General features: G+C 42.9%; 4 pseudogenes across 4 annotated transcripts; all 4 read left to right on the forward strand.

Moving 5' to 3' along the window:
* Positions 1–95: 95 nt before the first annotated feature.
* Positions 96–5,816, forward strand: AT4G06605 (annotated as a pseudogene; the record flags this gene model as incomplete). Its single annotated transcript has 1 exon — positions 96–5,816.
* Positions 5,817–6,891: 1,075 nt separating this feature from the next.
* AT4G06606 lies at positions 6,892–8,751 on the forward strand (annotated as a pseudogene; the record flags this gene model as incomplete). Its single annotated transcript has 1 exon — positions 6,892–8,751.
* Positions 8,752–10,121: 1,370 nt separating this feature from the next.
* Positions 10,122–11,501, forward strand: AT4G06607 (annotated as a pseudogene; the record flags this gene model as incomplete). Its single annotated transcript has 1 exon — positions 10,122–11,501.
* Positions 11,502–13,735: 2,234 nt separating this feature from the next.
* On the forward strand, positions 13,736–18,019 carry AT4G06608 (annotated as a pseudogene). Its single transcript has one exon.
* The last annotated feature ends 350 nt before the right edge of the window (positions 18,020–18,369 follow it).

Genomic DNA, 18,369 nt, shown 5'->3' on the forward strand with positions numbered 1-18,369 from the left:
GACTTGCTTAGATCAAGTTCTTTTTCAATTTTCTTTTCGGTTACTAACTGTTGGTTTTTCTTGTTGTCGTCTTGATCCAGGTACACCTCTGCTGTATGCAAACTCGATCAACAGGCAATCAGAACCTCTTTTTCAATGACAACATCGACCGCATCGCTCGCGAACTCAGAGAAAGGAGAAACACATTCAACCCTGTACCTCAGCAACCACTCGATATGGCTGACGAACAGAATCAACAAAATGGCCCTGCCAACATTGGCGCTGGAGATGCACCACGTGATCACCGTCTGAGGAAAGGAATTGCACCTCCTGTTATCTAGAACAACAACTTCGAGATTAAGAGTGGTCTCATCTCGATGATTCAGGGGAACAAATTCCATGGTCTGCCAATGGAGGATCCACTCGACCACCTTGATGAATTCGATAGGCTCTGCAACCTATCAAAGATCAATGGTGTCAGTGAAGACGGATACAAGCTTCATTTGTTCCCATTCTCCTTGGGCGACAAAGCACACATCTGGGAGAAGAATCTGCCCCATGACTCAATCACCACATGGGATGATTGCAAGAAGGCTTTTCTATCAAAGTTCTTCTCCAATACTAGAACTGCAAGACTCAGAAATGAGATTTCTTGTTTCTCACAGAAGAATGGTGAAAGCTTCTGTGAAGCATGGGAGCGTTTCAAGGGTTACACCAACCAATGCCCTCATCATGGCTTTACTAAAGCCTCTCTGCTCAGCACTCTTTACAGAGAAGTCCACCCACGCATCAGAATGCTTCTGGATACCGCCAACAATGGGAATTTCCAGAACAAGAATGTTGAAGAAGGCTGAGAATTGGTTGAGAACCTTGCTCAATCAGATGGCAATTACAACGAGGACTGTGATAGGACCGTCAGAGGAACAACTGACTCTGATGACAAACACAGGAAGGAGATCAAAGCGCTGAATGACAAGCTGGACAGGATTCTTCTTAGCCAGCAGAAGCATGTGCACTTCCTTGTTGATGACGAGCAGTTTCAAGTCCAAGATGGGGAGGGTAACCAGTTGGAAGTAGTCAGCTACATCAACAACAACCAGGGTGGCTACAAAGGATACAACAACTTCAAAACCAACAACCCCAACCTCTCCTACCGCAGCACCAACGTTGCTAATCCTCAGGATCAAGTGTATCCTCCACAGCAACAACAAGGTCAGAACAAACCTTTTGTTCCCTACAACCAAGGTTTCGTTCCTAAGCAGCAATTTCAGGGGAACTACCAGCCGCCACCACCACCTGGGTTTGCATATCAGCTAAACCAAGGTCCTGCTGCTCCTGAGGCTGATATGAAACAAATGATACAACAGCTGCTTCACGGACAAGCCTCTGGCTCCATGGAGATGGCAAAAAAGATATCTGAGTTACATAACAAGCTAGACTGTAGCTACAATGATCTCAATGTCAAGATGGAAACACTGAATACCAAAGTCCGATACTTAGAGGGACATTCTGCATCTTCTTCAGCTCCAAAACAGACAAGCCAACTACCAGGCAAAGCAGTTCAGAATCCAAAAGAATATGCTCATGCTATCACACTGCGTAGTGGAAAAGCACTTCCAACTAGGGAGGAACCAAAGACGGTCACTGAGGACAGTGAAGATCAAGATGGGGAGGATTTAAGTCTCGAGAAAGATCAAGCTGACAAACCACTCGAGCAATCACTCGACCAGTCACTCGAGCAACCACTCGACCTATCACTCGAGCAACCACTCGATCTGCCACTCGACAACGTTACTCGACCAACAACTCGACCTATCTTCCCAGCAGCATCACCAACTGCTCCAAAACCAGTTGCTGTCAAAAACAAAGAAAAAGTCTTTATCCCTCCTCCCTACAAACCGCAGCTTTCATTTCCTGGCCGTCACAAGAAAGCGTTGGCAGATAAATATAGAGCTATGTTTGCCAAGAATATTAAGGAGGTTGAGTTGCGAATACCTCTTGTTGACGCTCTAGCGCTAATCCCAGACTCTCACAAGTTTCTGAAAGACTTGATCGTGGAGAGAATTCAAGAAGTGTAAGGGATGGTGGTATTGAGTCATGAATGCAGTGCTATCATACAGAAGAAGATCATTCCTAAGAAGCTTAGTGATCCTGGTTCATTCACTCTACCATGCTCTTTAGGTCCATTGGCTTTCAATAAATGCCTATGCGATTTAGGAGCATCAGTCAGTCTCATGCCGGTCTCTGTCACCAAAAGATTGGGGTACACTCAATACAAGTCCTGCAATATATCCCGCATCCTAGCTGACAGATCAGTAAGGATCCCTCATGGTTTGCTCGAAAACCTCCCAATCAGGATCGGTGCTGTGGAGATACCAACTGGCTTTGTAGTCCTGGAGATGGATGAAGAGCCCAAGGACCCTTTGATTCTAGGGAGACCTTTCTTTCAAGAAAGGGAAGATTGATCTAAACCTTGGCAAAGACTTTAGGATAACCTTTGATGTCAAAGACGCGATGAAGAAGCCAACCATAGAAGGGCAACTCTTTTGGATCGAAGAAATGGATCAGTTAGCCGATGAATTACTGGAAGAGCTGGCAGAAGAAGATCATCTTAACAGTGCTTTAACCAAAAGTGATGAAGACGGGTTTCTACATTTGGAAACATTGGGATACCAGAAGCTGTTAGACTCCCATAAAGCGATGGAAGAATCAGAACCCTTTGAGGAATTGAATGGACCAGCAACGAAGGTAATGGTAATGAGCGAAGAAGGGTCAACTCGAGTTCAACCTGCACTCTCGAGGATGTACTCGACCAGCCACTCGACCTTGTCTGCCAACGAATCTGGGGAGCCGATCATTCCAACTTCAGATGACTGGTCTGAACTTAAGGCACTGAAGGTTGATCTCAAACCACTTCCTAAAGGTCTAAGGTACGCATTCCTTGGTCCAAACTCTACTTACCCTGTGATCATTAATGCTGAGTTAAATAGTGATGAAGTGAACCTGCTATTATCTGAGCTTAGAAAGTATAGGAGAGCGATTGGTTATTCATTATCCGACATTAAGGGAATTTTACCTAGTCTATGCAACCATAGGATCCATCTTGAAAACGAATCCTATTCTAGCATTGAACCACAGAGGAGGTTAAATCCCAATTTGAAAGAAGTAGTGAAAAAAGAAATTTTGAAACTGCTTGATGCTGGTGTCATCTACCCTATCTCTGATAGTACATGGGTTTCTCTAGTGCATTGCGTCCCTAAAAAGGGTGGAATGACTGTTGTCAAAAATGAAAAGGATGAACTGATCCCTACTAGAACTATAACTGGTCATAGAATGTGCATTGATTATAGGAAGTTGAATGCTGCATCTAGGAAAGATCATTTTTCTTTACCATTCATTGACCAAATGCTTGAACGTTTAGCTAATCATCCATACTATTGCTTTCTTGATGGATACAGTGGTTTCTTTCAAATACCAATTCACCTTAATGATCAAGAAAAAACCACTTTCACATGTCCTGATGGAACTTTTGCTTATAAGAGAATGTCATTTGGTTTATGCAATGCTCCTGCAACATTTCAGAGGTGTATGACCTCTATATTTTCAGACTTAATCGAGGAGATGGTGGAGGTTTTCGTGGATGATTTTTCGGTCTATGGCCCCTCTTTCTCCTCATGTTTGTTGAATCTTGGCAGGGTATTGACCAGGTGCGAAGAGACTAATCTTGTTCTCAATTGGGAAAAGTGTCATTTCATGGTGAAGGAAGGCATAGTGTTGGGTCACAAGATATCAGAGAAGGGTATAGAGGTTAACAAAGGAAAAGTTGAAGTGATGATGCAGTTGCAGCCACCAAAAACGGTGAAGGACATCATAAGTTTCCTTGGTCATGCTGGGTTCTACAGAAGATTTATTAAAGACTTCTCCAAGATAGCCAGGCCGTTAACCAGGCTATTGTGCAAGGAAACTGAATTTAAATTCGATGAGGACTGCCTCAAATCCTTTCAAACCATCAAGGATGCTTTGGTATCTGCTCCGGTTGTTCGAGCGCCTAATTGGGACTAACCATTTGAGATCATGTGTGATGCATCAGATTACGCAGTAGGAGCTGTTTTAGGCCAGAAAATAGACAAGAAGCTTCATGTCATATATTACGCCAGCCGAACGTTGGATGACGCTCAGGGAAGATATGCAACAACTGAGAAGGAGCTTTTAGCTGTTGTATTCGCATTTGAGAAGTTCAGAAGCTATTTGGTTAGATCAAAGGTAACTGTCTATACAGACCATGCAGCTTTGAGGCATCTGTATGCCAAGAAGGATACTAAACCAAGACTGTTGAGATGGATACTTTTATTGCAAGAGTTTAACATGGAGATAGTAGATAAGAAAGGCATTGAAAATGGTACAGTTAACCATCTGTCAAGGATGAGAATTGAAGAACCCCTTTCGATAGACGATTCAATGCCAGAAGAGCAGCTCATGGTTGTAGAGTTCTTCGGAAGGAGCTACAATGGGAAAGAGTTCCACCAACTGAATGCTGTTGAAGGAGAATCTCCATGGTATGCTGATCACGTCAATTACTTGGCGTGCGGAGTAGAGCCTCCCATCCTGACAAGTTATGAAAGGAAGAAGTTTTTTAGAGACATACACCATTACTACTGGGATGAGCCTTATCTTTACACTCTCTGTAAAGATAAGATCTACAGGAGAAGTGTCTCAGAAGATGATGTGGAAGGTATCCTGCTGCATTGCCATGTCTCAGCATATGGTGGTCACTTCGCGACGTTCAAGACAGTGTCCAAGATTCTTCAAGCAGGCTTTTGGTGGCCAACAATGTTTAAGGACGCTCAGGAGTTTGTTTCAAAGTGTGATTCATGCCAGAGAAAAGGCAACATCAACAGAAGAAATGAGATGCCTCAGAATCCAATCTTGGAAGTTGAGATCTTTGATGTATGGGGGATTGATTTTATGGGTCCATTCCCATCTTCATACGGTAATAAATATATATTGGTCGCCGTAGACTACGTATCAAAGTGGGTCGAAGCTATTGCTAGTCTTACCAACGATGCAAAAGTTGTGCTGAAGTTGTTCAAGACCATAATCATCCCAAGATTTGGAGTTCCCAGGGTAGTAATCAGTGATGGCGGGAAGCATTTCATCAACAAGGTTTTTGAGAACCTCTTGAAGAAGCATGGAGTAAAGCACAAGGTCGCCACTCCCTATCATCCACAGACAAGCGGGCAGGTTGAGATCTCCAATAGGGAGATAAAAACAATTCTGGAAAAGACTGTTGGGATTACAAGGAAAGACTGGTCTGCAAAGCCAGATGATGCATTATGGGCTTACAGGACAGCCTTCAAGACCCCCATTGGTACAACTCCTTTCAATCTTCTCTATGGAAAATCATGTCATCTACCTGTTGAGCTCGAGTACAAAGCAATGTGGGCGGTAAAACTTCTGAACTTTGACATAAAAACTGCTGAGGAGAAGCGATTGATCCAACTCAGTGACCTCGATGAGATCCATCTAGAAGCTTATGAGAGTTCTACAATCTACAAGGAGAGAACCAAGCTTTTCCATGACAAGAAGATCATCACTAAGGATTTCCAGGTTGGTGATCAGGTGCTGCTATTCAACTCTCGCTTGAAACTCTTTCCAGGAAAACTTAAATCCAGATGGTCTGGCCCCTTCTGTATCACTGAGGTCCGTCCTTATGGAGCATTCGCTCTAGCTAGTAAGAGTGGAGATTTTACAGTAAATGGTCAAAGGCTCAAGAAATACTTAGCAGACCAAATCCTTCCAGAGGTGACATCGGTTCATCTCCAGGAACCTCTTGATGATTAAAGGAGTAAAGGAGTCAAGCTATGACTTTAAACAAGCTCACTTGGGAGGAAGTTCCATGACTATCTCTGTAAATAAATTTTTTTATTTTCTTGTTATTTTTGATTTGTCTTGGTTGTGTTTGTGGTTCTCAGGAACGAAGGAACAATGTGGTGATTGAGTAAAAATTCAAAACTTTTACTCTACAGAAGACCTGGAGATCGAGGGTATAGCCCGTTGGAGTACAAAATTTTGAAAATCATCTGTTGCACCTGGAGACCTTGCACTCGAGTACATTGGTCGAGTATGTGTGATGTTTAAAACCCAAAAACTTTTAAATCATCATTTTACTCGACCAACAGAAGCTACAGAGTCTTACAGGGAGTTTATCAAATTTTAAGTAGATTTCCTGCAGTTTTCCAGTCAACAGAGTGTGGACCACACGCTGAGGATAAGATGGAGAGAGAATCTCAAACTCAATCTCAGCCATTCCTTTCACTCGACCTTATTCTCTCCTGTTCTCCACCACTCGACCTAAACAATCAACTCGACCTCATAAGCCCTAGTCGTACTCGACCTCCGCCGCGTCCACACAGTTCAACAATTCACTCGACCTCCGAGGACCACTCGACCTAGGAACCGCCGTCACCAGTTCATTTCCTCCTTCACTCGACCGGACCTCTACACTCGACTCCGTTGTGATACTCGACCAATTCATCCACATCAAACGCCGCCTCAGCCGATTTCAACAACTCACTCGACCGCCGTGAATCACTCGACTTTTCCAGCGCCGCCGCAATCGAGTATCCTCCTCGTTCACCGTCGAATTCTCAGGGTTCAAGATTTCACTCGACCTCGAGTTTTAACTCGACCTGAAGCACTATAATAGAGATTACTCGACCTCAAGACTTCACCGGCTGAACTCAACATCCACAATTCACTCGACCTCCAGGAACAGCTCAAGTTACTCGAGTACAGAATTGTACTCGATCAATTCAATCTATTTCATTGCCTATTGATAACAATTTTGGTTTCATTGCTATCCTTAGAGACTAACCTATTGACATTTGAGCTTTGAGTTCTAAATTTCTACAGGAGAATCATGAGCAATTACAGTGGCAGCTCTTCTGTTGATCCTGACTACAACATGGATGAGACAGAGTCGTCATCTTCAAGGCCAGAGAGAGAACATAGAGAATATGAAAGCTTCAGAAGGAAAGCTGAGATAGCCCGATGGAAGAGAGCGATGACAGAGAGGTATGAGCTTATAGACGAAGATCTGGGAGACGAGTACATGCCTGAACAGACTCGCAGATCTACCAAACTTCTGCACAAGCTCGATGTATTGCCTGCTGAGGAATATGGTAGGCTTTTCAAGCTGAATGAGTTATGTAGCACGAGGTATCCTTGCTCGACCTCACTTGCACAACTCGGATTGTTGGAAGATGTTCAACACCTGTACCAGAGTTGTCATCTGGACACTCTGATGGCTTATCCGTATGCAGCGTATGAAGATGAGACAGTACAATTCCTCTCCACGCTGCAAGTAGAGCTCTACCAAGGTATGACCTCTGATGAGTTAGATTGTGAAGGATTGGGATTCTTGCGATTCTCTGTGTATGGTCATGCGTATAGGTTATCAATCAAGCGCTTGGAAGGATTGTTTGGCTTCCCCAGTGGAACGGGATCTAAGCCCAAGTATGACAGAGAAGAGTTGAAAGACTTGTGGATCACCATTGGCAGCTCTGTACCGCTGAATTCTTCCAGGTCAAAGAGCAATTAGATACGCAGCCCTGTCATCAGGTACTTCCAGCGTTCTATAGCCAATGTACTCTACTCCCGAGAGATTACAGGGACTGTTACTAACTCTGATATGGAGATGATTGCAATGGCCCTCAAGGGAACTCTTCGCCAAACTAAGAATGGTATGTCTCTCCAATGTGAAGTCAATGACACACCTCTCTCTGTACTTTCCATCTATGTGGATACAAGAGCTGGGCTGTCAACAATAACCACAAGAGAGCACGAGGCGCTCTGTGCATAGGTGGTGTTGTGACACCGATTCTGATAGCTTGTGGAGTCCCAATCATTTCTGCTGGACTCGAGCCGCGAGCAATGGATATCGAGCACCTACGTCACTACGAATTCCTGGAGTTTGCAATGGTTGACGACTTCCACAGGTTCAGGTTTGAGCACTCTACAGACAGGAGAGCTAGCATATTGATTTTTGGCCTGAGGTTACACGGATAATAAAGGGAGATAATATTGATTTTCGGCCTGAGGTTGGACGCCTCTACTATGAGAACGCTCCGCCATTGGATGAGGATGATCTTCTAGAAGAAGCTGCTTCGGATGGGTTGGATGAAGATAGAGCAGTGGAGTTCGACACTAGCATGTATCACTTTGGTGAACATGTACCTCCAGCGAGGCAGAGCAAGAGCTTGATTGAAGCTCATAAGAATAACAGTAAATTGCAGAAGTGGTGCAAGAAGCAGGACAAGCTGCTCGCCAAGTGTTTCAAGGCTATCAAGCTTCTGACAGATAAGCTGAGTTGTTCCTCCTCCACCACTGCTATTCCACAGGGACAGCCTCCTCTGGAGATGCCATCGAGGAGATTTGATGACCTTCGCACAGCCTGAGCTTAGCGAGTAGAGAGTCTCACATGTCCAGGCTAGGCATTCGTCATTCGAGTCCTGGGAGCACAAGAGAAGAAGGAAGGCTACACTCACTAGATCTAGCAGCAGATCACGCCTCCTTCACTCAAGGAGATCACTCGACCGCGGTGCTGGCCGCAGGAGAAGGAGAGAGGTCGGGTATCCTCAGAGCGGTGATGGCCGCCATAGAGCTGATGAGGTCGAGTACCCACCTGTTGGAGCAGATACAGAACAAGGTGGTTCGTCTATGGCCTGGGAGCAATCACAGGCAGCCATTGACGAGCAATTACGTTCATTCTTCGACTGAGGTAAGCGCCTCACTTCACCATTGTATTATATCATCTTTTGTGATTTGTTTCTTCATTTTTTGTTTATGTGATTGGATTTGTCCTGAGTACTCTCTTCCAGTTTATCCACACAGTGGACTGTGTGATTTAAGTTTGGGGGAGGGCTTAGGAAGTGTGTGTTGCATTGTGTATATTTTTGAGTCTGCATTCATCTAAGGCATAGAAAAACCAAAAAAAATTGAAAAATTTCAGAAAATGATTTCACAAAAAAAGAGTGTTCATGTAGTTGCATTACATTTAGGATCGAGTCTAGAGTGTTTCATTTAGGATTGTTGCATATGCATAGGGGATGATGATGAGATAGCCTTGTAAGCATTTTGATTCACCGGATAAACTCAGTGCCCTCGTTGCTAGTTGTCTGTTGCGTAGTCAATGAATTTGAAATAAAACTGAACCATGCCTAGATTGCTCTATTCGACCACACTGTCATGATCTGATACCATTCCCTATTAATTTGAACCTGAATCTGATCTTTAATTATCATGTCTGCATCAAATTTGAACTCATGGATACCCTAAAATACTTGGATTTTCTTATTCATTTTGATCACTCTTGTTAATCCAAGTAGCAGACTCTCCTTATTAGAGCAGTTAACTCAAACCCAAACCTAGACTTTCTTTCGAGCCCTATATCACTTGTGAGTGTTTGTGAGGTCTTATTCCGATTAAGCTTGGTAGAAAGTGTTAGGTTCGTAACGACAGAGATAGTGTCTCATGTAGTTCTAGTTCGCATTTTTTGGACTAGATAGGACTAGGTGGGCGCTTATACTTTGGGTTGAGATGTGTTTAAAAGAAAAAAAAAGGGGGTTGATTCATTGATAAGAAAAAGTAAAAGACTCTAAATGAAGTAAGCTAAAGAAGCAGAAAAAGTCTAGTAAAGGTTTTGGGATTTGAAAAGAAAAGAAAGAATTCTTGTTAGCTATTGAAGATGGGCGAAAGCCCTTGGTTTTAAAATGTTAAAAACAGGAACCTTAGTTGTTAAAGAAATCCAAATCCGCTAGATGTGTCAAAGTGTTGAGAAAGCTTCTTCTAGAGTTAAGAGAAAAGAAAAGAATGATTAGAAAAAGGGCTTAAAAGATTCATGAATGCAAATGGTAGAGTTAAGTTCTTATATTGGGATTGGAGATGGGATTGCCATTAGAGCTTCATTTGATGTACTCTGGGTAGATGGGATCTTATCTCTGTATGCATAGCTTGGGACTTACCTTTAGCATTCTACTAAAGCTTAATCATTTTTTGAGAGATCCCCTGTTACTGAAACCTATTCTGTAAGGGACCATCTTTGTCTCTTGACCTTTTACCTTAGCCAAATGAGTTCATTGATGATGCATTGCTTGATTCACGTTCCACAACTAATGAATGTTAAAGGGATTGGTAGATTTAATAACATGTGTAGGTCGAGCATATGAGTCGGATTGATTGATAATGAGGCATGGCTAACGTTTTTAAGTAGAATTCGATCTTGCAGCTTAGAACTTTCAACTTGGACATTGATTTCGTATGGTTTATCTGGTGCTTTGGCTCTGAGTCCCCGCTTTCAAACCTCACCTCCAGCTTGTTCTTGATTGTTTGCTTGAGGGCAAGCAAAGACTAAGTTTGGGGGAGTTGATAAGTGTGTATTTTGCATGTTTTGAGCATCCATTTTTCATCACTTTAGCATCATTTCTCATCATTTGTCATCACTTTACATGTTTAGGATAGATTTGCATGCATGTTGCATATTTGCGTTGATTTCAGGTGATTTGGAGCTGTTGACGAGCTATCTGGAAGAAGCGGGCCTGATCATGTCAAACCATTCGACCCCGAGGTCGAGTAGAAGCTTCAAGATCTTAACAGATCACTCGACCCCCTGGTCGAGTAGAGGACATCACTACTTCACCACATCACTCGACCCTGAGGTCGAGTATCTTCATCCCATCACCTGACAATCACACAATCACATCACTCGACCCCGAGGCCGAGTGTCTTTACCTTCATTGCCAGAACACTACTCGACCTCTTCACTCTACCTGGAAGTCGAGTATCACCATCACCACCACTCGACTGCATACTCGATGACAAGCTTCAGAGCCTTCTTCATTCCGCACTCAACCAGACACTCGAGCACAAGGAAGAAAAGAAGACTCCAGCTATTCACTCGACCACTCACTCGACCACATGGGTCGAGTACAGTTCTTAATCCGTCCCAATACTGCGTCGTTTTAAGTATTAGGGTTTCGGAATATTTGGCTATAAGCAGCATGTACTTCACATTTTCGCAGACAAGTTTTATCTAGTTTTATTCCGCAGACCTTGTGTTCTAGACCTTTTTGTAATCCGGATTTCTCTGTATCTATTCAGTATTCAGTATTCAGCTTTTGTTCTTGATTTCGTTTACTGTTGTTCATTCTGTTATCATCCTGCTGTTACACTGTTGTTATCATGTTTTCAACTTGTTCAACGTTTATGCTTTCTGTTATGATGTCTGAGTAGTGAATAGGTTTCTGAGGATGGGTTAGAGTAGTGTAGAATTCTCAGTATGTTAGGTGATTGAGTATTGGTTGATAGATCCCTCTGGATTAGTTGTTCTTAATGCCTATTGCTTTCTGATCAACTGGAATTTGAGCCCAGACATTTCTGCGCCCAAAAGGTGTTCGATAAAATATCTGAACTACTAATTCCAGAGATTCGTGACCCTGTACCAAGGTATTGGTTGCAGGGAGCGTTTTGGCTTTAACTTGTTGATTCGTAATGCCTGTTAGGTTAGCTCTCGTCAATGGTGATTGAGTCTGGGACTAGGTTAACTTGAGAGTCTCTGTTGCGGTGGCACTTAGATTTGATTAATGAACTTGTTGTCTAGGGTTAATTTATTGAGCATGTCAATCACATGTAAACTGAGGAAACGAAACTACTCAATCACCCCATCCTTGGGAATTCTTTATCTGATTGAATTCTTTGTTTACTCTACTATTGTTTACTGCATCCTGTTATCTGTCGCTTAATTTATGCAATTCTTTCTTGTTACTCGACCTCGTACTCGACCACCCAGTTATCTGGCAACAGACTGTGCAGTCGAGTATCTGTGTTTTATTTTCTGTCTGTTACTCGACCTGTCACTCGACCTCACCCAGTGCTCTGCAAAGAGTTGTGTTGGTCGAGTGTTTTACTGTTTCTGTTTGATTTTCTGTTTTCTGCATGTTCACTTAAGACTGCTAGAACACACCAAAACCTGTTGTTGCTTGGCTTGACTTAGTGACTTCTGATCACATCTTGATTGTTAGCATCACACTCATTTGGATTGACAACCTTCAGCACTACAACGACATGATAGTGCTTTAGGTTTAATTCATCTTAAAAACCTATTATCATTTTGCAACAATGGTGAGAAATTCAATCTTCAAATTTGACCTTAATCCAGCAATTTAAGGCACAAATAGGTTCCCCAAACTATCCTAGACAAGAATCTAGCATCAAACAACTCATAAACATCAAGGAATTTCAAGAATTAGACATTTTTCACCTTGTAAAAATGGAATAAAAAAAAGGGATTTCGAACACATATCTTTGTAGATCAAGAAAACCAACACTATATTTAATAAAAGGACCGAAAACCGAGTGGAACAGACACCAAGTTTGTGAAAATCGAGTGTTTTTTATCGATTCCGTTTTTAACTGGCGACTCCGGTTCAATCTGGTGAGTTCGGTTAATTGGCAATTTCCCGTTCAAGAGAATAAATCACTTACTCAGATTGATCGATCTCGGAGTCGGATTGATCGATCCCAGTATACATGATTGTTTTCAATCACGATGTTGATGTTCAGATCGATCGATCTGAGGAGCAGATCGATCAATCTGTAGGGGGATTGATCGGTCCTTCTTTCTCTTTCCAAAATACCGGGTAGTGGACCGATCGGTCCACTAGTGAATCGATCGGTCTGTCGCTCTCTGTAAATCAAAATAAAACTAATAAAATGCATGGACTGTTCAATCCATTTTTCGATCGATCGATCCAATCCCCTTGTTTTTTTTTCCAATGAAATTGCAAGTAAAAACGAAAAGAAATGAAAGAATGTACATAGAATACATGGTGGGTGTGGATGTCGGATTCACACACTCAAGTATTTATTTATTTAGTGAGAAAGATTATTCTTGAGGACAAAAATAAGTATTAAGAATTATCAACAATGGAAAAAGCTATGAATTTGGTAAGAAAATGTGTATAGTAAGTTTGCACAAAAATATGTGTCCCTTTCATGGCCCTTGGCCCTATTACTTATACCTAAGGATCATAATTAATTCTCATTTACACATAATTATTATCTCTTAAATGTATCTGTTTCAGTCTTTGAATTTATTGTTCAAACGTTCAAATTTGAATTAACATTGAGCTTCATGGGCTTCACCTTTTCATCCCAGCGGCCTTTTAAACCAGCTACTTCTGATCTCGATTTTACTTTCACCTCGCGGTATGACCACTTCGGCCGCGTTCTTCTCCTTGACTAAAGGAGCATGTGGGCCACACTTTTGTGGGCCTCTTTCCTATCCATATGGCAATCTTTGGTTGGTATCGGACTTTCGGTGCGGGATACAACACCTACAATTAGTCCCCAAGTCTTTCGAAATGTTATTCTAATTCGGAAGATTTTGATGCCTTTAATGGACAAAGATTGTGGCATGTAATTTTTCTGATTTTCCCGCCAAAATCACGCTACTCCTTTGATTTCAGAATTGCCCATAATTACGCGCGTGACATCTGTTACAATTATGACCACATCTTTAGTTATTTACTATTAATGCGGGAAACCCTTCCACTTCCTCCACGACTACCGAGGCGATTCCGTCATCATCACCAGTTTGCGTAAGGTAAATTCAATTTACTTCTTTCTTATTTTTCACACATCATTTCTTTCTAAGAACAAAGTTACTCCCCGTTTCTCTCATCTCAACTTTTCTTCTCCGATGAATTTTGATGCTGAGAGACCTGAATCCCCATCCTTTGACGAGGGCGGCTCTTGCAATGACATATGCACTCGTCCTAACGATATCCCCGACGCACACTATCAGTCCACTTGTACTCTTCAATCGCTCGAACGATTAAAGGAACATTGGTGGATTCCGCCTGAAATTATGGCGGGATCGAAGATGTCTAAGCCTATGGAATCTCCGGAGGACCACCGTTCCGGTTATTTTTATGTCTACGAGATCTATTTCAAGGGTTGCGGATAGACCTTTCCTCTTCCCGAAGCCCTAGTTTGGTACCTAGCCGCCCTCAAAATTGCTCTACCCCAGTTAAACCCAACTTTCTCCGAACCATTTTAGGGATCATAACCGTCGCGACGGAGACCGGGTACATATTCAGAGTTCCCAAACTGGTACTCAACGATCATGTGGAGGGCTCTCGCTTAAGCTTTGCTCTATTGGCTGCCTCCTACTCCTGCTGAGGCGAGCGACTAGGGACCCACATGGAGAAACGTCTGAAGTACGACTAGGTCTGGCGACATCTAAAGGGGGCTCCATATGTCGATCCTCTACTGTCTTGGATCCTCGAACACAAACACATAGCTTGATCTGAGAGATAGCTCGCCATATCTTGCTCATCGTAATGTTGTTCTTCTTAGTAGAGGCAATTGATGTGAGTCAAATTAATCCTAAGACCACTCTCTCAAATAAGAGATTGATTGTAGGATTTTAGGGTCGAATTTCACAATGCTTTTTGACCACACAATAGACTAATGTTATCGAATTAAGCTAAACAAATAGATTATAAAATAAAGAAATAAAATCAAGCAATAGCATATTGAGAGTTGTAAAATAAGATAATAAAAGCGTTAGGCTTAGGGTATTCTCAGGAAATAGATGATAGTAGATCAAGCACGTTAAACAAGTTCGATAAGTTCACCTTGGTAGATAGGCCAATTCTTAATACACGCCTTCAAACCAGACTCATCAAATAGTAGTTCTTGTAATAGATCCCTATGGTGGGTATACCTATTATCTGAGATCAAGTTCTAGGTGGTCAATCTAAAACTAGCATTAAGAACAAACAAAGATGAAGAATCCTACAATAACTTAGCAAGTTGGCAATCTACCAAATCATCTATGAAGCAAACAACATGATTAGTCCACTTGTACTCTTCAATCACTCGAACAATTAAAGGAACATTGCTGGATTCCGCCTGAAATTATGGTGGAATCGAAGATGCCTGAGCCCACGGAATCTCCGGAGGACCACCGCTCCGATTATTTTTGTGTCTACGAGATCTATTTGAAGGGTTGCAGACTGACATTTCCTCTTCCCAAAGCCCTAGTTTGGTACCTAGACGCCCTCGAAATTGCTCTACCCCAGTTAACCCCAACCTTCTCCGAACCATTTTAGGGATCATAACTGTCGCGGTAGAGACCTGGTACATATTCAGAGTTCCCAAACCGAACGAGCTTCTTAGCGTAAGAAGTTCGTCAAAGAAAACTGGCTACTTCTCGGCATACCCGAATGCCAATAGAAACCTCATTTCTCATCTTCCGAACAAAGATGAGAACTGGTACCATCCTTGGTTCTTAGTAAAGAAAACTCCTGCTTCGATTGGGAGCCTTTCCAAAGTGCTTCCATCGAAATGGTCCACAAAACTTGGTAGAGATTAGGACATAAACATACTTATCTTATGTTTGATTACCCGTTCCTTTACTAACCCGCAGCGTCGTTTTTTTTTTTTTGAACCTTTCATCACCCCGACTCTTCCGACTGAGAATTCATCGAGTTCTTCAAAGTGGTTCTCGAAGGCGAAACTCTATGGAACTCGTTTACCCCTAACCGGTTCATAGAAGCCAATCGAAAGCTTAAAATGAGTCCTCTTGAGCAACTTCATCATCTTCTGCCGCCTCCTCCCCTACCTCAAGGAAAATCAGCCCGGGCTATTGCTTCCCGGCGCAAGACGCTAGCCAAACTGATGGTCGAGGGTTGCGAGGCAAACAAATCATTCCTTATGTCTTCTATTTACGAAAAGGAATATAGCAGGACTCTGCTAGTTGATGATGGCAGTATCGAAGGGGCCAGGTCTACCGGCGCTTTCAGATCTAGTCCTCGCCGTGAGGGCCATAGTGGTCGCTCACCTCAAAGAGATCGATCCCCTCGCCGTGACTCTCCTCGACCTTCTTCCCGAGATTGATTGAGCAGCGAACCAATTGCAGACTTAATTTGCAAAAAGAGAGATAGACCAGCGCGTGGTAGCTCTTCTACTCGGAGGGACAAATCAAAGGCTCGAACTAATAGCTCCCCTCGATCATCTCCTCCACCCCGATCGATGGGTCCCCCTCCTCCTTGGAAGGGCAAATTTTCTTCCCTCGAAGCTGACCTTCGCTCCCTCTCTGATTCTAAGCAAAAGCTGGAGGACCGCGTTGACCATCTCTATTCCGAGCTCAGAAAATCAAACGGCGAGTTGCAAGATCAGTATCAAAGACACGACAAACTCCAGGACAAACTCTCGGTTACCCGAGACAGACTCTCTGAATCCAAAGCTGCTTATGACTCGAATAATCAATTTACCGAACTTAAGGGCAAGTACAAAGCAATCACCAAGCTTCGAGATGCTGAACTGGCTAAGTCGGCGTTAAAAGCCAGAAAAGAGGTGAAAGTTTGCGGGATGGAACTTATTCATGGGGCTATTCTTTTTATTCAAACTGAGAAGACCAGATCAAAGCTAGAATCAGATATCAAGGAGCACAAAAGCAACTTGCTTTTGCTGGACCAAACACCGAAGATGACTTCTCTGAGGAACAAGAAAGGTCCGAACTGGAAGCCGTTTTAGCTGAAAAAGAGGTCGCCTTGCTGTCCTTCCTACTTCATCCTTGAATCCTCAACACTTCGAGGAGTTTTTCAATGAATCACCCCCTTTGAGTGAATCGGGTTTAGATTGGGATGGAAAACTTTTTTACCTGAAATTTTATTGTTCACAGTCTGCTATAAATGATTTTTATTGACTTGAACTGTTCGCTTCAGGCTCTAGTGAGCCGGTTGATACTACCGCACCCGAGGTGCCTGCCACACCGGTAGAGATTCCTGAGTCAGCCCCTATTTTGCTAGAAGCTCCACCGGCCGTGAACAACGAGAATGTGGTCATCCCGGATGATGAAAAGGACGCTAGGCTTGAGTCGGGAACCCCTTCTGAGCAACTCCCTGCCGCTGAACCAACCGAAACCGAGGCAGCTGTTGTTGAACCCGAGATGGCTACAGATTCTTAGTGGATGCGTCTACCTTAACTGGGGATTGTCCCAAACATTTTAAAAACTTGAAATTAAATTTAGATAAGTATGTCGTTGCCTAAGGAGGCTTTTTATTCCAAATAGAGTGTTTGCTTGAGCAGGCTTTTAAACCTTTTAAAATTATAATCCTAAGGGGGTTTTGCTAAGGTAGAACGCGGATTTGCAAAGTCCGTCTTTAAATATGTTTTGACCATATGGCTAAGTTTCAAGATTTTTAGGCTGATCAGACGTTACTCTTAGAACGCGAGAATTGAGCTCGTTTAAAACGTGAATTTCCCATCTCGTGTTTAATCAATTCGGCTTAACTATTGGGCTTAGGCCTCGATTATTTTACTTTGTATTTAATGGACCTTTCGTGTTTAATGCGTCGGTTGCCTTTCCCTTTCCATTCCTCGAGAAACAAGAAAAAGCTTCACGTCTAAGAGGCAACAATTGTCTTTTTTCGATTTCCAAAAATGGTTTAAACCATTCAAACACGCCATAATTACTAAGTTTTTGGTTTCAAGATAAAACCTAACCCTCTATAAATAAGAGTCCAATCTGCCACCAAAATTTCCTAGTATGATTTCAGAAATTTACTTGGTAAACATTACAAGAATGGAAAACGATGGAGTCGCCACAGTTTGTCCTCTCGATCCCGGCAGCCCATTGTTCTTGTCCGGCGATGGTTTCAAACCAGCCGGCGTTCTCTTTCCTCACGCCGCTTGTGCAATGAGAGACAGCATTTAGGCCTCAAAAGGCAACCGCTCGAGGCCCGCATCGCTCGTGTAGAAAAGAAAGTGAGGGCCATGGAGAGTGATCCCTTCCAATGGGAGTGGAGGAACTTCGACTGCGTACCCGGGATCCCGACTATGCTCTACATGTACCTCTGTGCTCGAGGTGAAGTTCCTAGTCCTATAAACGCTCCTGTCGAAGTGGTCCCATCCGGCAGCGAAAAGGATGATGACGAGGAGGAGGACAACAACCCAGGAAGCGTGTCAAGAATGACTTCGAGGCGGATGCCAAAATGAAGCATCCACCTCGAACCTTGAACCGGCGATGAAGGAGCCTGTTCCTGACCCTCTCTCATAAATGTCCCTCGAACTCGCTACTTTTCTTTATTTTTTTTTGTTTTTTTTCTTTTGAACTTGCTCTGGGCTCCGACCCATTTTAATTCATGGAAACTTTCCTATTCTCCTGACTTTGAAATATTCGTTCTGGAGATATGTTTTAAATGAAGGTCAGACTAGAAGGTGTGAGTCTTTCCGCGAATCACTTCATTCTTGAATGGGATTGCGGTCTCCATGGGTTACGAGAACCCCTATAAATTGTAGCTCTAAGTCCTCTTTATTTTCCAC

Source organism: Arabidopsis thaliana, chromosome 4, assembly GCF_000001735.4.
Source record: "Arabidopsis thaliana chromosome 4, partial sequence".
Lineage (NCBI taxonomy): Eukaryota > Viridiplantae > Streptophyta > Magnoliopsida > Brassicales > Brassicaceae > Arabidopsis > Arabidopsis thaliana.